The sequence below is a fragment of the Myxine glutinosa genome, chromosome 9 (genome assembly GCF_964187855.1).
Source record: "Myxine glutinosa chromosome 9, kmMyxGlut1.1, whole genome shotgun sequence".
Classification (NCBI taxonomy): domain Eukaryota; kingdom Metazoa; phylum Chordata; class Myxini; order Myxiniformes; family Myxinidae; genus Myxine; species Myxine glutinosa.
In genome coordinates this window covers 43,185,004-43,211,063 of record NC_136269.1, presented here as the reverse complement: position 1 = coordinate 43,211,063, position 26,060 = coordinate 43,185,004, and positions in this window count along the sequence as shown.

Genomic DNA, 26,060 nt, shown 5'->3' with positions numbered 1-26,060 from the left:
CTTGTGTAAATAATTTTGCTTTGGCTTGTGTAAAATTTGCTTGGAGGGGGGAGGAGGGGGGAGGGGGGAAGGGGAAGGGGGAAGATGGGGGACCCGGCAGAAGTACCCGGCATTGCTGGGCGGGGGAGGGGAGGGGAGGGGGGAGGGGAATGGGGGGGAGTGGAGGGAGAAGGGTGGGGGGAGGGAGGGGAGAAGGGTGGAGAAGGGGAGGGGGAAAAGGGAGGGGGAGGGAGAAGGGGAGGGGGTAGGGTGGAGGGGGAAGGGAGGGGGTAGGGTGGAGGGGGAAGGGGAGGGGGGAGGTAAAAGGGAGGGGGTGGAGGGGGAAGGGAGGGGGGAGGGTAAAAGGGAGGGGGAGGGGGGGGAAGGGAGGGGGGATGGGGGGAAAGGGAGGGGGGAGGGAGGGAAGGGGGAGGGGGGAAAGGAGGGGGGAGGGGGATGGGGGAGGGAGGGGGAGGGGGAGGGGGAAAGGAAGGGGGAGGGGGAAGGCATAGGGGGGAGGGGAAGGGGGGAGGGGGGAGGGGGAAAAGGGTGGGGGAGGGTTAAAGGGTGGGGGAGGGGATAAAGGGAGGGGAGGGTAAGGGGGAGGGGAGGGGATGGGGTGGGGGGAGGGGGGGGGAAAAGGGAGGGGAGGGGGATGGGGAGGGGGGACCCGGCAGAAGTACCGGCATTGCTGGGCGGGGGAGGGGAGGGGGAGGGGAATGGGGGGGGGAGGGGAGGGGAGAAGGGTGGGGAGGGAATGGGGGGGAGGGGGAGGGGAGGGGGAGGGGGAGAAGGGTGGGGAGGGGAGGGGGAGAAGGGTGGGGGAGGGGAGGGGAGAAGGGTGGGGAGGGGAGGGGGAAAAGGGAGGGGGAGGGGAGAGGGTAGGGTGGAGGGGGGAGGGGAAAGGGGGAAGGGAGGGGGAGGTGGAAGGGTGAGGGGGAAAAGGGGAGGGGAGGGAAAAGGGAGGGGGGGAAGGTGGAAAAGGAGGGGAGGGGGGGAAATGGAGGGGGTTGGGGAGGGGAGGGTAGGGTGGAGGGGGAAGGGAAGGGGGGAGGGGGAAGGGGGAAGGAAGGGGATGGCCAGTCAAACAATGACGTTGCAGTTCTCATGGTCGGAGAGCAGCACAACAATCGGACATAGTCCTGCATATTCGCAACCGCAACAGGGGGAAGGGGGGGGGGAGGGGTGGGAGGGGGTAGGAGGTGGGAAGGGGGGGGGGAGGTGGGAGGGGGAAGGGGGGGACCCGGCAGAAGTACCCGGCATTGCTGGGGCGGGGGAGGGGAGGGGAGGGGAATGGGGGGGGAGTGGAGGGGGAGAAGGTGGGGGAGGGGAGGGGGAGAAGGGTGGGGGAGGGGAGGGGAAAAGGGAGGGGGAGGGGGAAAGGGAGGGGGTAGATGTGGAGGCGGAAGGGAGGGGGGGAGGGGGAAGGGAGGGGGGAGGGAAGGGGGAGGGGGAGGGGGAAAGGGAGGGGGAGGGGGAAAAGGGAGGGGGAGGGGGAAAAGGGAGGGGGAGGGGAAAAAGGGAGGGGGAGGGGAAAAAGGGAGGGGGAGGGGAAAAAGGGGAGGGGGGAGGGGGGAAGGGGGAAAAGGGAGGGGGAGGGGGAGGGGGGAAAGGAGGGGGAGGGGGAGGGGGAGGGGGGAGGGGGAGGGGGAAAAGGAGGGGGAGGGGGAGGGAGAAAAGGGAGGGGGAGGGGAGGGGGGAGGGGGAAAGGGAGGGGGAGGGGGGAAATGGAGGGGGAGGGGGAAAAGGGAGGGGGAGGGGGAAAAGGGAGGGGAGGGGGGAAATGGAGGGGGAGGGGATGGGTGGGGTGGAGGGGGAAGGGAAGGGGGAAGGGGGAGGGAAGGGGATGGCCAGTTAACAATGACGTTGCAGTTCTCATGGTCGGAGAGCAGCACAACAATCGGACATAGTCCTGCATATTCGCAACAGCACGAAGCGGATTTTGGAAACTCACCGATCCTGTGACGTCCTCCAGTACCGGCGTTGCCAGGCGGGGGAAGGGAGACCCGTACATTCCCAACCCATACATTCGCCCTCTCGACTCAAGCTCACTCGGACAAAAGCCTCGCACAAATTACACCGTGAAGGCCCAATGGTCATGTCTATGCCACAAATCACGGGCGCACTGAATTGAAAATATATAGAACGCTCATACTCCATGAAAAGTGAAGTCGCCATCTTGGTCAGCACGACTCGACCAACTCGCTTCGCGGATCTCGTTTTGTGCGGCAATAAACTGCTCCAATCGGTTACGGAAGGGTTGTGGAAAGACGTTTCACAGTTGTTTCAAAGACATTTAATTCATATCGCACAAAATCGATACAAAACACGATCACATAAAAGGTGAAAAAACGTGTGACGTGTGACGGGATGGAACATCACGTGATCGCTCTGAGCGAATCAGTCTGGCGGCGGGAATGGAACATCACGTGATCGCTCTGAGCGAATCAGCGAGCTGCTCTGGAACCGGTTGAGATTAGCGGGTACTTCGCTGAAATGCGCTGAGGTAAATATTAATAAAAAATATGGATCGTCAAATATTTTGAGTTCGGCCATGTTCGTCCCAGGCTCAATGGCCATGTCTATGTCAAATATCAAGCACGTAAGCCTCTCCGTTTAGGAGTCTATCGGTAACATTACACACACACACACACACACACACACACACACACACCACACACACACACACACACACACACACACACACACACACACACACACACACACACACACACACACACACACACACACACACACACACACACACACACACACACACACACACACACACACTGTGTTTTATATATATAGATATATATTGTTGCTGACACGACTTATTGAGATGTTATGCTGGGCCGAGCGGAATGGCCGCCGTGTTCGCACAAGTTACCCGATTATACTCGAACGTTGGCCGAATCGCGCTACGCTAGATCAATGAAGGAAAGGACACAACGGCTGGGTTAAATGACACGACACCAGGGGTACAGTTCTCAAGACCTCCGAAGGAGGTTATAATATGGGTTTGCAGAACGTTTAGATTACACGGACAAGAGGTACAGCACAGAAAGGTGGGCACTTATACACGGTCTTATCTTAGCCCCGACAGACCACAGACAAACGGGACAAGGCTGACTCACACAGGGATTGATGGCAAGGAGGGGCAGGTAGTCGATGGCTGAAGGTGCACCTTGGCTCAGGGGCAGAATCGACCCGGTCCGGTCCAGAGATGCGGGAGGCATCGTCGCGCTTGGAGGTGACGTCCTTTCTCCTTCGTAGCTGAGGCGCATCTGACGTCACCTCCGTCTTCCTGTGCATATCCAGCGGGGAGTGACACGCCCTCGGCTCGTTAGCTCCGCCCCAGATGGAATCGGTCCGCCGCTTCTTATTGGGTGCGGGGGGTTACCGGGCTCCGCCCTTGACGAGGAGCTGACAGTCAGCCCCTGAGTGGTAACCCCGTCGGAGCACATGGTCAATGGCGGCTAACCAAGCCGGAGTGAGGATGCGCACTCCCCGCGCCGCTGTTGTTGTTGTTGTTGGTGTTGTTGTTTCATGAGGAAGAGATGCGGGGAGGTATTGGGAGGTCCTAAACTTACTACTGGTGCCATACAATCACATTCTGGTGCAACGAAGAGTCAGAATTAATGGAAACGAGTCCTTAACTGACATAGACTAAGAATAACTAGCAAGATGTCCTATAGTTGTCTACGTGAGATGCGGTGAACCTGGGCACGACATTTAATGGGGGAAAAAGGGGAAGGTTGGGGCTACAGAGTGTTGTTTACAGACAATGGGACTAGGGAATGGGGGAATGGGGGATAGTTGGGGAGTATTGGGGAAATAGGGGAATATTTACAAGCGGATATGGATGGAGGCCAAATCCCATATCCGCAACAATATATATATATATGCAAAGATTTGCGGTTGGGAGTAAATCCAAATGACTCCATGGTAAGATCTCCAACCTTTAATTGAACAAACAATGACTCAACGTTTCGATTAACATGTGACAAAGCCACACGCCTCCGTTAATCTTCCTCAAGAGTGATAATAGATATAAGGGGATGTTGAGATGATTTTATCACTCTTGAGGAAGATTAATGGAGGCGTGTGGCTTTGTCACATGTTGTTAATCGAAACATTGAGTCATTGTTTGTTCAATTAAAGGTTGGATATCTTACCATGGAGTCATGTGTATATATATTGTTGTAGATATGAGGATTGTGTTTTTTTTTTATTGCTTTATTCTGGACCCTCCTGCCTCCAGTCTGTGTATAAAGGTCAAAGGTCGTTCCGTAGTTATTTCATAAACAATCACATTAGCCAATCATAGATTTCCTCCTTGTTGACAGTTATTTCCTTATTCTGTGTATTAGGCTAAGGATTTGTCTTCCATTAATTGACACTCCATTGCACCGAATTCAAATAAATAGATCCCCTTTCATTCCCATTCCCAAAGCCTTTCCTGCCAACCGCATTTGCTGCAGCTGTGGGTTGCTGTTTTCACCGCGACTCCATTAGCCACGCGGTCGGCTCGGAGAAGAAGGGGGAGGAGCTGCCGAATCCTGGGCGTGCCCGCCCATCGTCATCAAGGGTGGAGCCAGAGGGCCGTGCCGACCAATCAGGGCCGAGGCGAGCTCACCGATGGGCATGTTCTAGAGGCCGGCGGCTTGATTTGCCCGCGGCGTTATAAAAAGCGCGCGCGGAAGCCGCTGACAGAAGCGCGGGGGAAGCCTTTGACACAAGTGCGCAGGAGTGATGAGAAGGAAGCCTCGGAGAGAAGTGCGCGAAAGAAGTGAGAAGGAGGCCTCTGAGAGAAGTGCGCAGGAGTGATGAAAAGGAGTCCTGAGAAAGCACACGACGTCCCCACGGCAGCAGTTTGAACCACCGGAGCTTGAACCACTGGAGCTTGAACCACAGCAGTTTGAACCATCGCAGCTTTGACTGCCGCAGCTTGAGCGTTGACGGCAGGTTGCTGTTGAGGAAGGGCGGCGGCTGCTCCCTCCCGGCCCGGCCGTCCTCTGGTCCGAGCTGAACCTTCCTCCCGGTCCAGCCATTCACTCCTGCCTCCATTCCCCATTTGTGTGAGTCTGTCTTTTGTTTGTTCTGTCCTGGGTTAGTTAAGCCTGTTTAGATAAGCTAGCAATTTTCACTGTGTCTCCTTGATCTCTTCTGTAAATTATTTTATTATCCTTCCTTCTCCTTGGTTACTTTTGGTTGTAAATAGCAAATAAATTATATTCGTATTCCCTACTTCTGTCTTCCTCTTCTTCACATCCGTGTCGCCTTTGTCTTTTCCCCATTGAATATCTGTGGCACGATTTGGCCAACGTTTTAGGATCGGGTCTAGTCATTGTTAACGGTTCGGGCCGCGGCGCCATCCGCTCGGCAAATCCAGTAACATCTTATCCGCGGTCCGTAACAATATATATATGTATATATATATATATATATATATTGTTGTGGATATGAGGATTGTTTTTTTTATTGTGTTTTTTTTTTGCTTTCTTGTGGACCCTCCTGCCTCCAGTTGTGTATAAAGGTCAAAGGTCGTTCCGTAGTTATTTCATAAGCACCCACGTAGCCAATAATAGATTTCCTCCTTGTTGACAGTTATTTCCTTACTCTGTGTAGTAGGCTAAGGATTTGTTTTCCATTAATTGACACTCCATTGCACCAAATTCAAATAAATAGATCCCCTTTCATTCCCATTCCCAAAGCCTTTCCTGCCAACCGCATTTGCTGCAGCTGTGGGTTGCTGTTTTCACCGCGACTCCATTAGCCACGAGGTAGGCTCGGAGAAGAAGGGGGAGGAGCTGCCGAATCCTGGGCGTGCCGCCCATCGTCATCAAGGGTGGAGCCAGAGGGCCCATGCCGACCAATCAGGGCCGAGGCGAGCTCACCGATGGGCGTGTTCTAGCGGCCGGCGGCTTGATTGCCCGCGGCGTTATAAAAAGCGCGGGGGAAGCCTTTGACACAAGTGCGCAAGAGTGCTGAGAAGGAGGCCAAGTGAGAAGTGCAAAGAAAGGGTTGAGAGAAGTGCGAAACCAGAAGTGCGCCAGAGACGGAAGAGGAGTCCAAGTCCAGAAGTGCAAAGAAAGAGTTCTGCAGAGAGCCGCTTCAACCAGCCACGTGAAGCCCTGACGGGGCAGCGAGTGACCCTGCCGGTGTGCGGTGTAAAGGTTAAAGCCGAATACCAGGAGCTGCCGGCTCCTCGCTTCCTGCCCGGAGTGGACCTGCTCGCTGTGCCCTGTGATTCCACCTGCTCATCCCTCCAAACGATTCCTGCCCTTCCATCCTTTTGCGTACATGAGTTTGTTTTGTTTGTTCTGTCCTGGGTAATAAGTTAAGCCTGTTTAGTTAAGCTAGAATTTTCACTGTGTCTCCTTGATTTCTTCTGTAAATTATTTTATTATCCTTCCTTCTCCTTGGTTACTTTTGGTTGTAAATAGCAAATAAATTATATTCGTATTTCCTACTCCTGTCTTCCTCTTCTTCACATCCGTGTCGCCTTTGTCTTTTCTCCATTGAATATCTGTGGCACGATTTGGCCCACGTTTAAGGAATCGGGTCTTAGTCATTGTAAAAACGGTTCGGGCCGCGGCGCCATCCGCTCGGCCAATTAACATCCTAGCCGCGTCCGTAACAATTGGTGCCAGGAGTTCGATTCGGACCTGAAGTGCGAATAGCGCGCTCAAAATTACGGGTGGCCCAAAATTTTGTTTTATTTAAAAACTTAAATTTGGAAATCGTGCCATGGCTAGTCAAGGCGGTGGGATGCCGGTGGGGGAAATAGAGGAGGGGTTAGGAGTAACCCAGGACCAGAGGGAATAAATGGAGGAGAATAATGAGGAGGTGGTTGAGGAGGTGTCAGGTGCACAAAATGGCGCCCTCGCGCACGTGGTTACAGCGGCACCAAATTTAGCCGCTCCAGTGGTCGCAGCAGCCGAGCCCGAGATGCCGGAGTACATGCGATTTTTTATGGACCAAATAATGGCCGAATTCGAAGAAATGAGGACTGATGGTGAGCGATTGGGAGGCCAAATTGAAGCAATAACGAACGAAATGAGGGCCGATAATGAGGGACTGGCGAGGGACAAGGCCAGGTATGAGGCAAAGCGGGTGGAAGGGGACAGAGACCGCGGGTTGAGCGAGCAGGTCCCAGGGCTGCACGAGGAGGTAACGCGGGTCGAGAAGCGCTGGTTGAGCGAGGCGGAGGAAAGCGCGGGTACAATGACGGGTATAGAGATCACGACCCGGGGTATGGGGCAGCCGGCGACCGCTGAGGTAGAAGAGGGAATTTTATTAAAGCCAACGGTCGTCGTGGTGAATAAAGAAAAAGCAGTAGAGGGTATAATTAGAATTGAAAAGACGACGGAGGTAGCCTAGCAGTTCGAGGAAGGAATGGATTATGTACAAAGTCCGTGCTCACATCACGATGCTGTGCTTAATAACCCAAATGAAAATTTGCAGGTGTTGGTGCAGGGAGGAAGAAGAACCCCGAAGGTGAGACGGGCTGTGTGTGGTGCTGGGAGATTCTGTAAGAGGGGGTTTGGCGCGAAGGGAATTGTCGCGTGATTGGGGTCAATATGGCACCCGGGCGTTGGTGAAGGCTCCCGTGTGAGTGGAAATGGCGCGCATGTGAGGAAAAAGTGTGCGTCGGCGAGTGGGTGTGTTATAAAGTGTGGGAGTGATACCGAGTGCGAGCGAGAATGCACGTCGGGGTGTATGGAGTGTGACACAGGGAGTGAGAGCGATACGGAGTGTACGTGCGAGGGGGAGTGTGACACGGAGAGTAAGGTGGTGGTGGAACGTGTGCGAGGAAGCACACCTGAGTTGGTTGTGGCGCGGGTGTGGGAGAGCCCATCTGAGCGCGTTAGTGGGTGGATGCAAGAGTGCACGCCCATGGTGAGTGTTACGGAGGATGTAACGGAGGAGAGGTGTGGACCGAAGTGTGCGAACGGCGAGAGTGCGCAAGAAGGTGCGCGGGAGGTGTGGTGTGTAACAGGGAGTGCGGTGGTGGAATGGACGGAGTGTGTGGGATGCACTGGAGGCGCCGAGACGCCAGGTTTTGTGAGTGTGAAACGGGTCGCGTATGCAAGTGAAGCATCGACATTGAACGGGTTAGCGTTTAGGGCGACGGATAGCCGACGCGGGCGCTCGGTGCGCGGCGCCCTTTGTTGGATGCTGGGCCCCGCACGGTCGAGTCCGGGCCTTGTCGGGCGAGGCGACTGGTCCGGTTCAAGGGTGAGTGGGAGGAAGCGGAACGGTGCCCCCTGGTGAGGACGGGGTTCCGACCGGGCGAGCCTCAGTCATCGGGCCTGGGACCGCAAGGTACCGAGCCGCGATGATGCGTGGAACCTCGGCCCGAGCATGCCTCCTCCCCAGAGTCGTGAATGCCGGACGGATCCAACTGCAGGCGACCAAACCACCCGCGTTCATTGCTCAGCTGTGCGAAGCCGGGCTTTGAGAATGTAACGACGCACCGAGGCTCAAGTTTAATGGACGGTGATGATGATAGTGTTTTTGATCCGAAATTTAAAAAAGTGAATAGAATTGGCAGTGATTGGAAAATTTTTGATTTGCAGGAATTGGATGAACAAAATTGATAGTGATAGTGAGAGATGCCCGATGTGGTGGGATGGCAACTCTGCCATCCCTCACAGCGGGGGCAAAGGAGCACTAGTTATGGGGTTGGCAGTGAAAACTAGCCCGGGAGGGTTAGGATATCGTGTGTAGGGACCTAGAGATTGACCATAGGTAACGGTAAGGTTAGGTAGTGACAATGATACCTGTAGTGGGGACGCAGGTAGATTAGTTTGGATAATAATGACGAGGGAGCGCAATAGTTTAAAGGGGCGACTGGGAAGCGCAAGTTCCAGAGGGGAGTAGTTAGATGAGATGATGCCGTGTGTTTGAGAATCGAAAGTGTATTGGGCGTGGAAGTGTCACAGGACGTGAGCAGTGAGTGAGGAGCTATTGAGATTGCACAGGTGTGCAACTGAACAGGTGTAGGAGCAGTGTATGAGTGAGTGATGGTGATGTGTGCTGTGTTGACCAAATGGTCCAGGAAGGAAGGAGGGTGCAGGTGGCACCAGGTGAGATTGTACAGGTGTGCAACTGCAGAGGTATGGAGAATGGTTGTGTGGAATACATGGAGTATGGAATATATGGAGTATGGAATGGATGGTGTGGAGTGAGTATGGTGGAAACTGTGGAGTGGAGTGGATGGTGCGAAGGTGTGTATGGGGGAAAAGTGGACCCCTATCACGAATACCCGGGGAGGGTAGTTTAAGAGTTAGGTAGAGGGTATAGGTAAATTGTGGTTGGATATTGGCATCTGTGGTGAGTGTGGAAGAATGGTGTTTGGATGGGTGCATTAGTGTCGTGGAAATGGCTGGGCGTGTGGCCTGTTAGTGTGTGTAGTTAAATGGGCACTCCGCCACTGTTAGGATGTCGGCCAGGTGAGGCCGCAGGTGGGGTCTGGGAGCCGTTAGAGTTGTTGTGGATGGGGCCCGAGGATCCGGAGGACGGACCCGGGTAGCCCAGTGCCAGAGAGGGCACCGAGTGGGGAGAGCGCCAGAGGGCCTTCCCCAGTTAGATAGGGTAGGGTAAGGAGCAGGTAAGCTCGGAGGCAACTGCAGTGGTGGAGGTGTGCAGGTGCGTAGGCCTGCTGGGAGAGCCACACGACCCAGTCCGGAAATTGTGCAAAGGCACAGGGAGTTGAATCGGGGGAGTGAGACCCCAAATTGAGGAAGCACCACAGTTTTGTCAATGGGAATTTGGTTCTTAAAACCGCATAGAGTAAGATTGCCAATGGATTGGCAGGGAAAGACCCCGGGTAGTGTAAAGTGTGTTGTCATTTAGAAGGTAGATAGGATGGAAATCTCCTTGCACCATCTGCATCCACTCACCTGAGGTGACAGAACGCCACACCATGCCATGTTGTTTTTTATTTTTCTGTGCAAATGTTTGGATTGTGAGACGCATCATGACGTGGGTGTGACATTGTACTGATGTTCCATCTCTCCCTCCTTATGAGGATTGATGATGAATTGGTGATGGCAAATTTAGACAGTGGGATTGTGACGAATTTGGTATAGGGGAAATATGGGGAAGACCTGACAGTAGTGACAAATTGGTAATGTGTAGGTTTTTTTAAATGTACATATGGGGTAAGGGCAAGGGTAGAGTAGGTAACAGGGGGGGGTGACGTACGATAGGGATGAGCTTTTCTCCGCTCAGTCTCCAGACGCACCTCACCTTGCATTGCCTTTATTGATGTGTACCCTTGTGACCTTACCCCTCGCTAACCTGCCCTCTCTGTCTTCCTTCCCCGACCCATGCATCGTGCTCTCTGGGCACCGAGGGGAGCGTGCGGGAGTCCGCCATTGTGTGCCCGAACCCCCGCAACCAGCTGCCTGCATCGATGCACCACTTATGGACCATATGTCTGTGGCTGAGCACCACTCATGGACCCCACGGGTTGGGGCATGGCCCCTCTGCTGGAACCGGCCACGATGGCCCAAGATCTTGCTTGCGGACCCGGTGAGGTGGCACCAAGCCCAAGGGTGAACCGCTCATAGTCGGCCCCTGTGGGCCATAAATAAAAAACGGACACGTTTGTGCATTTTTTTATTTATTCCAAATAGGCCGCCAGCAAGAAGATGAAGTTGACAACATCAAGAATGACAACAGCCAGCAGAGGGAGCCGAAGAGGAAGACCAGCACCAGGGGTTTGTTTATTTTTGTATGAACTGTGGTGACTGTGCACTGACTGGTGCGTTTATGGTGCGTTATGGGGCTTTATGATGCTCTTTATTGTTGCTGGTGCGTTGATGCAGCGTAGGATGTCCCCCCCCCCCCCCCAAAAGAACAATCGCAGGTCCTGGGTTGCAGTGCAAATAGTCCAACGTCACTTGTAAATAATGCTCCCCACTGTTCACGTTTAGTTTGAGAACCATTCCGCAATTCGGTTATCCTGTGGGCGTAAATCTGTTAGGCAGGGTGCAATGCAGCAGAGGGACATACTTATTTGTGTTTTAAAACTGTCACACTCAGGGTCAGGTTAATTGTAGAGGGAACTACACCTACATGCCACACTAAGTTAAAGTTTTATAGGCCCGAGCACGTGCCTGGAGGATGAGGGTGCAGTGTTGCGGATTTGAGAATCCTGAGTAATGTTTGTAAAGATCACCCTTAGTAATGTAAGTAATTCTTGTAAATACCTCCGTTGGGTGTAAAGGTCAAAGGTCGTCCTCTTAGTTACTCCCTCGCAAGCACGTAGGCCATCATATACCCTTCTAAATAGTTATTTCTTATTCTATGTAGTTTAAGGCTGTGTTTCCCATTAGTTGACTCTGCATTGCATCAGATGACATAAGATAGTTCCCTTTCATTGCCCAAAGCCTCCATTCCCAAAGCCTCCATTCCCAAAGCCTCCATTGCCAACTGCATTGGGCAGTTTTCTTCATCCCAAAGCCTCCATTGCCAACTGCATTGGGCGGTTTTCTTCATCCCAAAACTCCATTGAGCACGCGGCCAGCTCGGAGAAGAAAGGCGTGTCTCCATCGTGTCATGGGAGGGAGGAGTGAGCCAGCCCCGACCAACCAACCAAGCACGAGGGGTTTGGCTTGAGAGGGTGGAGAAAGAACGATCGGGGAGGTTCGCGAAGATGCGAGGGTGTGGCCTATATAACCTGTCACGCGACGCCCCCACCGCAGATGCGTCAGAGAGTTGAGTACTGGAGTCCACAGAGAAGTGCATCAGCCCCCACAGAGAGAAGTGCAGAGAGAAGTGCGTAAGAGTCCACCGAGAGTGGAGTTGAGCCCAGTGGAGGAAGAGCAGTCCAGCGAGAGTGGAGTTGAGCCCAGTGGAGGAGGAGCAGCAGCGTTGAGTGAACAAACCGCAGCTTTGGGACCACCGCAAGTGAGACCTCCGTAGTCCAGCCCCCCTGTGACACGCAGCTTCGACCCGCTGCTACGCGGGAACTGATTGCGGTGGGATCGGTGGCCGTCGAGGTCGAGGCCGACGTCCCGTGCGGGAGCAAGCTCCAACCGAACCTTCCTCTCCTTCCAGCCATTCGTGCCATTCATCCCTATCATCATCCCCTGTGTAAGTCTGATTGTCGTCCGTCTTTTATGTTGTCCTGGGGTTTAAATAAGACTGCATAGGTAAGCTAGTATTGCACTGTGTCTTCTGGTCCTTCCATCCTTCTGTAAATTATTTTCGTATCTTTCCTTCTCCTTAGTTCCTTTGATTGTGTAAATAGTAGTAATAAATTATATTTGTTCTTCCTAGCTTGCCTTTCTTTCCTTCACATCCGTTCGTCCTTGTCTTTTCCCAATTTAATACCTGTGGCACGATTTGGCCAACGTTCAAGAATCGGGTCAGTTACTTGCTAATGGTTCGTGCCACGGCTGCTAATCCGCTCGGCAATTAACATCTTGTCCGCGGTCGCGAACGGGGTTGCTCACCTGCCTCTCCGGAGGGAGCCGAGCAACTTCAGGACTCACGTCGGTCAGTCATAAACAAGGGGATTAATCCCCCCTTCTTAAGGGGAAAAAGGCCGACGTAGAGATCCGTAACAGTATGTATGTATGTATGTATGTATGTATGTATGTATGTATGTATGTATGTATGTATGTATGTATGTATATATATATATATATATATATATATATATATATATATATATATATATATATATATATATATATATATATATATATATATCTATATATGTCACGCTACCAGATTCTTGTACCAGATGCGCTAATCATCTACTGGGTATAAACGCCGTTGAAAGGCGGCGCCACGTGTTTCACCGTTTTCGCTTCCGGATTGATCGTTTATGAGCAATAAACTTCCGTAAATATACCTTTATTGGACACAGTTTCGTCTTATATTTCACCCATCGACGGAAAAATATACGATCTTTCGTTCTATGACAGTGGCATTACCTGTTATGACCGTTGAAGCCTCAATTTTGCTTCGGACTCGACGGTCATTTTCCGCGATTCCGCGGCAACAGTCGCCCGGTAGCGCGCTCGTCGCTACACGTGTTTGTTTAGATAATGATTAATGATACTGATAATGAATAATACTGATACGTGACTGATAATTATCATCGAGTCATTATCTTGTGAGCCTAATTCACAAAGTACATACAAGTACAGCATTGTTCAGTAAACGATATTCTTTGTCCAGTATATGAATAAAATATCATGCACACTGGATGCACAGTGTCGTGAAATCGTATTCGTACAATGCTGAACCCAGGTGATGATCGTTGCTCGCTGACTCCGCCAGGGGCGCGGCTATAAGACCCGCTGCGGTCGGTGCTCAGGGGGACTTCTCCTGTGACATGTTACATCTAGTGGACTCGCTAACGGTACGCCTGCATATAATATTAAGCTTGCTTGCATTGAATGTTATGGATGGACCCATGTGATGCCAAACCTTATTCCTATTGCATTTCCTGTATTACAGAATGATGTCATGGTCTTAATGGAATTAAACCACCAGATGGACTAAAGTTGTGGACCCGACTGGTTTTTCACAACACTTAATTCCATTAACGATCTACCGACATGGCGGACAACAAGATGCTGGTGGTCACACCATTTAGCGCCGACCCGCAAGCCTCGGATGGTGGATTGCAACTGAAGCACTGGCTCAAAACGTTGGAGAACCATTTCGCTGAGCCTGAGACCTAGCCGACGGCTGTCACGAAGCTAGCAACGCTTCACTCCAAAATCGACTACAAGGTGTACAATAGCATCGCACAATGTGCGACGTACGACCTCGCGATTGCGGAGCTCAAACGATTGTACATAAAGGAAAAGAGCCCGGTGTATGCTCGGCACTTGCTACTAACGCGACGCCAGCAACCCAACGAGCCGATGAATCACTATGCCCAGGAGCTCCGGCAACTCTTGCTGGACAGCACCCGGGAGCCACGGACTCACGAACAAGCTCAGGATGGCCTTCTCCTAGACGCCTATGTCGCTGGGGTCTCCTCTCAGGACCTAAGGCTCAAACTCCTGGAGAAGACCAACCTGACCTTCGCTGCGGCACTCGAGCAAGGAAAGGTACATACTGAAGCGCGGTTGCAGTCGAACGTCTATGATCGCACGCGCCTCTTGGCGGGAACCTCGCTCCACGCACGGCCGGAGAGTGCTACCGCCGAGGGAGCGGAACTGCTCGCGGAACTCCAGGATGCTCCGGAGGAGGATCCGGTCCTGATGGCTGCCGCAACGGCCAGACCCAAGGCCTTACGCGGAGCCACCTGCTATTTCTGTGGGGGACAACGTCATTCCCGGGCCGTGTGTCCGGCTCGGGACGCCATATGCGCTCGCAAAAGGGGCACTACGCGAAAGTGTGCCGGAAAACCGCACGCGGCTCACGGCCGCGCGCGACCTTGAATGGGCTCATTGCGGAGCCTACGAGCCGAGCTCGGAACACGGCGCCTTACCCGGCTTTGAAGGACAGGGCCCCTCTTCGCGGGCCCCTGGTCGCTCAATCGACCTTGGCGAGAGTCACCGAACCGCCACAACAGTCTCATCCTCAATCGGGCATGGCACATGCGTCCTTGACCAGACTCCGGGCCCCGCGAGGGGCTTTGGAGCCTCGCCAAGCCCCAGCGGTACGTTCTCGTCGTGTCTCTCAAGAGCGTACGGCGTCCACTGGCGGCGACATGAGTTCGGTTCCAACTACGGTGGCCCTCACCCGTCAAACGGCGATTTCAAATACTACGGAGGCCTATACCCGTCAAAATCGTCAAACGGCGATTTCGAATACTACGGAGGCCTATACCCATCAAAATCGTCAAACGGCGATTTCGAATACTACGGAGGCCCATACACATCAAATGGCGATTTTGAATCGTAAAACACTGGAATGCATGGGAAAGCTCTCTGATGGCTTTAACGGATTCCCCATGGACAACGAATACTCCGGCAACGACCGCAAAACTGCAGATTGCATGGGAACACACCCTGACAACTTGTACGAGACTCCACGGGCACCCTCTGACGCCTGGAAAACTGCCGCTGGCATAGGATCCGCCCGCGAGGCTCGGCCGACCCACTCGGGAGGTTCGGTCCCACTCCCAGCAGGCTCGTCCGGCCTGGCTCAAGCCCTTATTCCCCTCATGGTCGAAGGCCATTGTGTGCGGGCCTTGGTGGATACAGGGTCTACGGATAGTTTTATCGACCAGCGACTAGTGCACAGGCATGGTTGGCAGGTCTTGAGGTCTAGGAGACGGATCTTCATGGCTTCCCAGGGACTTCGACTCAGCACGAAGGGGGAATGCCGATTGAAACTCGTGATAAAGGGACGGGTTTTCCCAGATGTACACCTTATGGTCTTACCTGCTTTATGTGCTGATATTCTGTTAGGACACGATTTTCTTCAGCGACATGGATGTCTGGAAATGGAGTTTGGTGGGCCTGACACGCTTGTTGTGGGGGCTGACGCGCTTGCTGTGTGTGCCCTAGCGAAAATGGAAATCCAGCCGCTTTCGCTGTTCCCCAATCTAACCTCCGACTGTACCCCTGTCGCGGTAAAATCACGGCGCTACTATCGAGCAGACATGCAATTCATTGCGGACGAAACGGCTCAGCTCTTGAAAGACGGTATCATAGAACCTAGCCGGTCGCCGTGGCGAGCCCAGGTCTTGGTGGTACGAAGCGATGCACACCGCAGACGCATGGTAATCGACTATTCCCAAATGATTAACCGCTTTACACAGCTGAATGCCTACCCCCTTCCGGGGATGGACGCGCTGGTGCGACAGGTGGCCCAGTACTCGGTCTACAGCACTCTCGATCTCCGTAGTGCGTACCATCAGATCCCCATCTCTAGGGCAGATCGTATCTATACCGCATTTGAGTCGGGGCAACGGTTGTACCAGTTTACTCGATTGCCTTTGGGGTAACGAACGGGGTCTCCTGTTTCCAGAGGGCCATGGATGACCTCATTGCGAGGGAGAACTTAACCGAAGTTTTCGTCTACCTAGACAATCTTACGGTTTGTGGGTATGACCAAGGGCACCATGATGCTAATCTGAAGCGCTTCCTCGAGGTCGCGCAGAGGTATCACTTAACCATGAACGAGGATAAGTGTCAATACTCTCTACGCAAGATAGATCTTCTGGGGTACACCGTGACCCATGGCTCTGTCGCTCCGGATAAGGAGCGTCTGCGACCTTTGCTCGACATGGCCCCTCCCTGCGATCGGGCGTCCCTGAAGCGCGACCTCGGGCTATTCGCCCATTACTCCAAATGGGTCCAAAATTTCTATGCGAAACTTCGCCCCCTTGTGGCCTGCGACACATTCCCTCTGCGTCCGGCCGCATTGGCGGCCTTAAGGCCGACATCGCCAGTGCCGCTGTGGCGACGATCGACGAGAGCGGATCTTTCGTCCTCGAAAGTGATGCCTCGGATCAGGCCATCGCGGCGACCCTCTCCCAAGGAGGGCGTCCGGTGGCTTTCTTTTCACGGACTCTTACCTCCGCTGAGCGGAGACATTCGTCTGTCGAAAAGGAAGCGTATGCGATCGTCGAGTCTATTCGGCGATGGCGCCCGTACTTACTCGGGCGATGTTTCCAAATCATCACGGACCAGCAAAGTGTTGCGTTCATGTACGACACATTACACGCCCAGCGCATAAAGAATGAGAAAATCACTCGCTGGCGTATAGAGCTTGCCGACTTCTGCTACACTATCAAATACCACCCGGGGAAGGATAACCAGGCCGCCGACGCCTTATCGAGACCGGCTACGTGCGCGGGTATCGCCACTTTGGAGCACTATGCGTGCTGCATGCCACTGCGGGGCATCCGGGCGTAACGCGTTTCGCTCATTTTGTGCGGCGTGGCAATCTACCATACTCGATTGACGATATCCGCCGTATCTGTCGCGACTGCGCTATATGCGCGGAAATCAAACCGCGTTTCTATAACCCACCCATGGGGACTCTGGTTAGGGCTACGAGGCCGTGGGAACGCTTGGCGATGGATTTCAAGGGCCCATTGCCGGTGTCGAGTAACTCTCGCTATCTGCTCACTATCGTCGATGAGTACTCGCGATTCCCCTTCGCTTATACGTGCGTGGACATGACTGCTGCCACGGTAATGCGATGCTTACAGAACTTGTTCTCTATGTTCGGGTACCCGGCCTATGTGCATACCGACCGGGGTGCGGTCTTCTTGTCTCAGGAGGTGCGAGGCTATCTGCTCCAAAATAACATCGCTTCTAGTTACACCACGCCGTACAGACCCCAGGCGAATGGGCAGATCGAACGCTTCAACGGGATTATATGGAGGGCTGTCATGCTCAACCTCCGGACCCTCGGCCGGGGCCTGGATAAATGGGCTTGGTCGCTACCTGCGGCGTTGAACTCGATCAGGGCTCTACTGTGTACGGCCACCAACCAGACTCCCCACGAGCGACTTTTCCATCACCCCAGGAGCACGGGGTGTATACGGTCTTTACCCAGTTGGCTCGCTGAGCCCGGGCCGGCCTACCTCAAACGGGCGGTTCGCACGAGCAAGTACGACCCCTTAGTGGAAAAAGTGCAGATACTCCAGGCTAATCCTGAGCATGCTCGTGTGATGACGGCTGATGGACGTGAGACCACTGTCTCCGTACGTCATCTTGCCCCATGTGGGATCGCCGACCCTTGTAGGGAATCGGACGAACCGATCGAACCAATCTATGAGACTATGGACTCTTCCGACGCTCCCGTCGCTGAAAGTCTGCCGACCCTCCCCTCGCCGCATCTACCCGTGCCCGAAGGCTTGGCGGTACCCCCTTCGTCACCTGACTCTGGTAGCTCCTCCGACGCCGGGGTCTCTGGGATACGTGATGCCGTACCCGGGGAATTTCGGACGCGTGCTGGCAGAGAAATTCACCGCCCGGACCGGTACGGTTGGGTCGACTGATACCATGTTCCACACCCTGTTAATGCTGACGCTCGCTCGATTTTTTCCGCTCTGCAGTATAATTCTAACGGTGGGGAGAATGTAGTGAAATCGTATTCGTACAATGCTGAACCCAGGTGATGATCATTGCTCGCTGACACCGCTAGGGGCGCGGCTATAAGACCCGCTGCGGTCGGTGCTCAGGGGGACTTCTCCTGTGACATGTTACATCTAGTGGACTCGCTAATGGTACACCTGCATAGAATATTAAGCTTGCTTGCATTAAATGTTATGGATGGACCCATGTGATGCCAAACCTTATTCCTATTGCATTTCCTGTATTACAGAATGATGTCATGGTCTTAATGGAATTAAACCACCAGATGGACTAAAGTTGTGGACCCGACTGGTTTTTCACAACACACAGCACTGAGCAGCATGTACCTTATCAATTGCACAAACTATGATGACTGTCTCAATCATTATAATGATTGTCTCAATGTCTCAATCACACAAGTATGTATCATTATAATGATGTACAAACTTTTATACTGTCCACGGGATACTGGAGGTTTTATACTGGACAAAGAATATCGTTTACTGAACAATGCTGTACTTGTATGTACTTTGTGAATTAGGCTCACAAGATAATGACTTGACCTTTGAATCACACTTCTGGCTGCCAACTTAATATCCCGTGGGGTTTTCAAGTGTAAGTAGTTTGATGCCACATGCATTTCTTGTTCTTCATGGATAAGTCAAGCCTAGTGTTCATACAACAACAACAACAACATGCATTTTAAAGGCCATTTTCCCGACAAGAGCGGGGGTTAGCCTTGCGGTCCCCATGACAATCTTCTCCATTTTGCCCTATTTTCTGCATCTCTCCTTGTTAACCTCCTTGCCCGCATTTCTTCTTCCACCATCTTTAGCCAAGTCTTTCTCGGTCTTCCCCGTCCTCTACCTCCTTCTACATTAATTTCCATCACTCTTCTCAACCAGTCACTTTCATCCTTCCTCAACACATGACCAAACCATCTCAACCTGTTCCTCTTCACAGCATCAATCACAGGCTCTATTCCCATCATCTTTCGCAATTCATTATTTGTCTTCCTCTCTCTCAACGATACTCCACACATCCGTCGAACCATTCGCATTTCCACCCTTTCCAACCTTCGTTGCTGTTCTACGTTCATTACCCATGTCTCGCTCCCATAAATCATAACACTTCTCACACATGCAGCATACACCTTTCCCTTCAGCTTCAACGACACTCCCATCATCAGCATGCCACTCAGTTCCCGAAACTTCTTCCATGCACATCTCACTCCAGCAACCGTTGCCGAGTCTGATCCACCTTCTCCATTCAGCATGTCTCTGAGGTAGCAAAATGTTTTCACACCTTCCAGCTTCACGCCGTCTCCAAGGTCCAACTCAACATTTCCTCCATCTGCAGCTCCCTCTGTGCATACCTTATATTTGAATGTAGCTGCCACACTGGTTAATGACCCTCTCAGACCACTACATTTTTGATGAACCCACTCAGCGCACATTGTACATTGAATGGAGTTCACTCCGACACCCTTCCTACACACAGCACAGGGCCACTTCCCAGTTCTTTCCAACCTCACCACATTCTTTACCACTTGCCATCACCTTCGTCTTTCCGATATTCACCTTCAGACCTTTTGTCTCCATACATTCCTTCCACTTGTTCATCTTTTCCTTCAGTCCATCCATACTTTCCGCAATCAACACCAGATCATCTGCATACAACAACTCCCACGGTAAACCCTCCTTTACGTTCTGAGCCAGCACCTCCATCACAGCTACAAATAGTAGTGGACGTAGTACCGATCCCTGATGCACTCCCACCTTCACCTCAAACTCACCACTGTTCCCGCCCTTCGTCCTTACAGCTGTGCGTGCTCTTTTTTACATTGCCATCACTACTCTGATCAACCATTCCTCCACTCCTAACTTCCTCAATGCCCATGTCAATACTTTGTGTGGAACCCTATCGAATGCTTTCTCCAAATCAACAAACCCAAGAAACAACTTCTTCCTCTTCTCCATGTACTTCTCCTGCAACTGCCTCAATGTCATTCCTCTTCCTGGCATAAATCCAAACTGCATTTCGTCGATCTTCACTTTCTTCCTTATCCTCCTCTCCAACACCCTTTCCAATACCTTCATTCCATGCTCCAATAACTTTATCGCTCGGTACGAGCCACACTCCAGAGGGTCACGTTTCCCCTTGTATAGAGGGACGAGGGTACTCAGTTCCCAATCCACTGGAATGCGGCCTTCTTTCACCACCAGATTACAGATCTCTGTCATTCTCTTCACACCCCAACTTCCTGCTGCCTTCAACATATCTCCCACAACTCCCGTCGGCCCTCCCGCTTTTCTACCCTTCATTGCTTTTATCGCTTCCTCAACTTCCTTCTCAGTTATCTTCTCTGCCGGTCCTAAAACTGGGTTACTCTCTATGTTGCCATCCCATTCATTCTCTGTATTCAACAGCATTTCCATATATCTTTTCCATCTTCCTTTAATTCCATCTGGGTCGACAACGATTTGTCCCACTTCATCCTTCAAGCAACTCACCCCCTTCACATCACACCTCTCTTTCGCTGTCTGCTTTGCAATCCGGAATACTGCTCTCTGACCCTTTTCCAAATTCAAGCGTTCTCCGAACATTTTCCTACATGCCTCCTGCGCCTTTGCTACCTCTTTCTTTGCAGCCTTCCTGGCTGCCTTATAACTTTCATGCTCTGCTGTTTCTGCTCCCGTACCCTTCGCCTTCTGCCTTCTTGAACTTCTTCCTCTTCTCGTTAATCCTCTTTCCAACTTCATCATCCCACCACCATGTTTCCGAGTGCCTCGGTGGTCCTTTTGTCCATCCACATACCTCACCAACGGCTCCCAACAGACGAGCTTTCATTGACATCCAACCACTTTCAAGCTCAACCACATCATCCTCGACCCAACTCAGCCTCTCTTTTAATGCCTCCCTTACTGTCACCTCTTTCAACCTCCACACCTTCATTCTCGGTTGGTACTTCACCCGCCGAGCTCTCCTCGCACCTTTCACCCTTATGTCGCAGACAACCAAGTGGTGCTGTGAAACAGCCTCCTCCCCCGGGATCACCTTTGTGTCCCGGAGGTGGTGAGGTGTTTTTATTACGTGTTTTATGGCTGTGAAGTGTTTTTATTACGTGTTTGATGGCTGTGAGGTGTTTTCAATTTCGTGGTGGTGAGGTGTTTTTAATTTCGTGGTGGTGAGGTGTTTTTATTACGTGTTTTATGGCTGTGAGGTGTTTTAAATTACTTGGTGGTGAGGTGTTTTGAATTACTTGGTGGTGAGGTGTTTTGAATTACTTGGTGGTGAGGTATTTTTAATTACGTGGTCGTGAGGTGTTTTGAATTACGTGGTGGTGAGGTGTTTTGAATTACTTGGTGGTGAGGTGTTTTGAATTACGTGGTGGTGTGTAATCGTCCCAAACTTCCAGTCTGCACCTACCCCTCCCCTATGTATGTGCAGAGGGGTTCTTTCTTGAAAAAAAAACATTCAATCTAAATCTTCAACCTAAATTGCCTATAAAAATGTAATATCACAAACACAACAAATACATTTGTGCAAAGTAATTGTTTGTATTATGATTGGTGAAAATCATGACAACACAGCAACTCAGGTACAGTCATTAGCCTCAGTTAAAATAAGCCCGTTCCTCAGTATCGACGCTTGGTGAGGCGAGCGAAGCGAGCCGAGCCAAGCTAGTATATATATATATATATATATATATATATATATATATATATATATATATGTATATATATATATATATATATATATATATATATATATATATGTACATATATATATATATATATATATATATACACGTCCTGCTAGATGGCTCCTCCGGAATTTGGCAGAAAAGGCGTACGTACGTGGCGGTGACGTCACTGCGTGCGCTCATTCGGTTGGAGAACTAAACTTAGATTATAATTGGTCTCTGGTATCCACTCATATAATGAGTGGATACCAGAGATAATGTACCATGTGGCAGGTGGTGCTTATCGCTCCCATTAAGGTACAGCGACAGCTGAATGGGATACCTTAATGGCGGTTCACCACTGATAGTATAAAAAAAAAAACCACCTTTAGAGGCCATTTTTCCCCGCAAGTGGGGTTTGGCCTTTTTCGGGAACTGTGGTTGTTGTTGTTTTTCGGTCCCCTTTTTGAAGCAATGTTTTACGGCCGGATGCCCTTCCTGACGCCAACCCTTTTTGCCGCCTTTAATGACAAGCAGGGAATTACCAGTGAACTGGTACTCAATTAGCCGACCTCGGAAGGATGACAGGCTGAGTCAACCCCCCTGGCGTTAATTCAGCGATTGACAGGGATTCGAACCCAGGATCCTAGGATCCTAAGCCGGCACCCTAGCCGCTAGCCCAACACCAGGGATAGTATAGTATGATAGTATGAAGACGCCTTATCACTTATATATACATACATATACATACATATACATACATATACATACATACACACACATGTACAAACATACTTCACGCGATGTATTTGTTCATCCAATAATTTGTATGAAGCACGTTATCAATATTTTAGTGTAATAATAAATAACCAATATCTATCATGGATTTTGAAGCCATAAACTACAACTTTTAACCAAAAGAACACAAACGAGTTCTTCACTTGCAAGAAGAATGTAACAAAGTACGTTTCAGGATGTTCAAGGTGTGTTAAAGATCATTCACGAGTCCTGCAGTGTAGTAAACAACTATAAAAAGGTTACTTGTCAGGACAATAGGATTCCCTCCCTCAACCCATGTGCTTTTACAATAACAGCATCCACCCAAACTACCCCTCCCCTCCACCTCCCCATGTCATTTAACAGCATCCACCCAAACTAGACCTCCCCCTCCACCTCCCCACGGGCTTTAACAGAATCCACCCAAACTACCCTTCCCCCTCCCCCTCCCCACGGGCTTTAACAGAATCCACTCAAACTACCCCTCACGGCATGCATCCAGGCAAATAACCCCCGCCACCCCCCCCCCCAACCTCCCTCATGGTATGGTGTACCCAGTTCATGCAAGCATCAACTACACATCACATGTTTAGCCCTCATGGTGTTTGCACGTTACTTTCACAGCTTTTTTTTTCTAACTCTCTCCCGCCCCCTGCTGGTGTGTTGTGATTTGCGTGTGGCGTCATGGCCGCCGTATGCAGCTGCTCTGTTTTGTGGTGAGTCGTCAGTGTATTGTTTTTGTCCCGACAGCTCCCCCATCCCTTCTCGCTTTTCCTGTTACATCCTATGTGCCTTTGGCGTTTTGTTCTCCGGTTTTCTACTCCCTTGTGTTCGAAAGAAAGATTGAGAGCGGGCCTATTTTGGGTGTGGCCTACCCCTTTTGACGACGCTTTGTAAGCCTTGTTTATGCTTATAATGTGTTTTTGGTTTTCATTTTAGCTTGATTTATTTAGGTTTGATACCTTCTTGTCTGGTTTGGACAAGAAGGGGGTGATAACATCGCCGACATGGCGAATGCACGCTCTCGATGTGAGGGTTTTGAGGGTTTAACCCAGAAACATGCGTTTGCATGTGTGCCTCCCAATGGAGTTCCTGTCGAGGCCATTATCCTCGCAGTTGGGAATATTATTGGTGATGAAAATATACGTGCTGCATCACGTATGAATCAGAAGGTAGTTGTTTTCGTTTCAGACGATGAACTCGTCCATGACGTTGTAAGTGCCGGAATAAGCACAGCGAGTGGTCATTTTATGATGGCGTCGCCGATGCTGACTCCCGTGACGAGAGTTTTTATATCAAACGCACCTCCATTTTTTTCCAATGACAAGATTATGACCGTGTTATCACGTTATGGTAAAATGGTGTCCAGGATCTCTACAATTCCACTTGGTTGTCGGAATGAACGTGTAAACACGTCATGAGTTTCCGAAGACAGGTGTACATGGTCCTACCAGACCGTGGGGACGACACGGGCCTCAATATCTCATTCAAAATCAACTTCAAGGACACGAATGACCAGCTGTATGCATCGTCCGCCACCTTAACGTGTTTTCAGTGTGGAGCGTTCGGACATTTAAAACGGTTTTGTCCCAAAGCCTCGTGTGTCAGGTGTGGCTAAAAAGGTCACACTGATGCGGTGTGTAAGGAGGTTACCGTTACTCCACGAATTAACATTCCCATTGGGAAGGAGGTTAACGTGACTACACAAATTAACAATCCTATTGCGAAGGAGGTTAACGTGACAACACCGCTTAATGTTTCCAACGAAGAGGAGGTTACTGTTACTCCACTAATTAACATTCCCAATGGGAAGGAGGTTAACGTTACTCCACAAATTAACATTCCCAACGAGGAGGAGGTTAACGTTGCTCCACAAATTAATGTTCCCAATGAGGGTGAAACCAGTGTTACAATTTTTATATTTTAAATGTATATGCACCAAGTGAGAGGACTGACCATAAAACTTTCTTCACTGTAGTGGTAAACCATTTAAAATTGTTTGACCTCAATCAGTGCATATGCATGGGGGATGACTTCAATTGTACGTTTGAGCCCAAATCGGACAGAAACTCACCAGAACCACATCCCAAAACCCATGGTGACCTCTCCCATTTTCTTTCCGTCGTGGGTTTTCTTGATGTATGGCGCTTGATACACCCAAATGACCAACAGTATACATGGTGTCGATGCTCCAATGGTCAAGTGTCCTTAGCAAGGCTTGACCGATGGTACATCACCCCACGTTCTAGGAATATGATAGCCTTCTCGAATATTGTCCCCTCTATCTTCTCTGACCACCACATGGTCACTATGGCTCTATCCTTTCCTCAATTCAAGCATACTAGTGCCTATTGGAAATTTAATACGAGTCTTTTGGATGATGCCTTTTTTAAGGAATCCTTTCGCAATCTATGGATAGCAGTAGTTGAAAAAAAGCCCCTTTATGTTTCCATTAACTTATCGTGGGACAACATGAAAACCCATATAAGGCTGTTTTGCCAACAGTTTCATTCATGTCACCCATGAAAGTCGAGTCACATTGGCTCGGTTAGAAACTGAAATTCTAAAACTGGAGAACAAACTGGTGAAACAAGAGAATGAGGCAAACTATAAGTTACTCCTTGAAAGAAAGACCCAACTTAGAGAACTATTGCAGAAGAAGGCTGCAGGATTATTAGTTAGATTAAGAATTTAAAAAATCGAACTATCAGATAGCCCAAGCAAATCCTTTTTCCACCTTGAATCCGAAACGAAGCCAGCTCAGCTTATTTTATCAGTTATGGACCCCAGGGTAAATGTAATTGCAAATTCTGATGGGAGTAAAAAATACTATTAGAAAGTACTATTCAGAACTGTTTGCAAAAAAATATGTTTATGAGGATAAGATGAAACTCTTTCACCTCCCATCTCCCATCCCTGACCGAGACTCAACGTCTGGAGCTGGATGTGCCGTTAACCCTTCCTGAATTAGAATGTGCTCTCGTTGAAATGGAATCTGTAAAACCTCCAGGAATTGATGGCCGACCAGCCGAGTTTTACTTGGAATTTTGGGACATTTTGGGTCTGGAACTCTTAAATGTAATCCAAGAATCCATGCGAACTGGTGCAAAGCCATTGAGCCTAAGGAGAGCAGTGGTGAGTCTCAAATCAGGAGATCAGGAGATCCAAAATCAGGAGATCTCCTGCGGATGGAGAATTGGAGACCAGTTTCAGTATTATGTCGTTTGAAGAAAGTCAATGGTGATCTGGTCTGACCCGATCAGACTTTCTGCAGCCCTAGTCGATCCATTTATGACGACATTTTTTTAGTTTGGGATTTAATGGACACTTACCATGATCAAAATGAGTTTGGAATAATTTCTCTAGCCCTTGAAAAAGCATTTGACAGCATTGATCATGTTTTTTTGTGGCATGTTCTGGAAGCATGTGGCTTTGGGGTTAATTTGAGAGCCTTCATATCTCTATTGTACACTGACATCTGGAGTGTAATTTAGGTGAACAATGAACTCGCATTGCTACACAGCTGACTCCGCACGTGAAAAAGTTGAATGCCTCAACTCTGCGTTATTGTGTCTTGTGTCCCAAACCCGTCTCTCTCT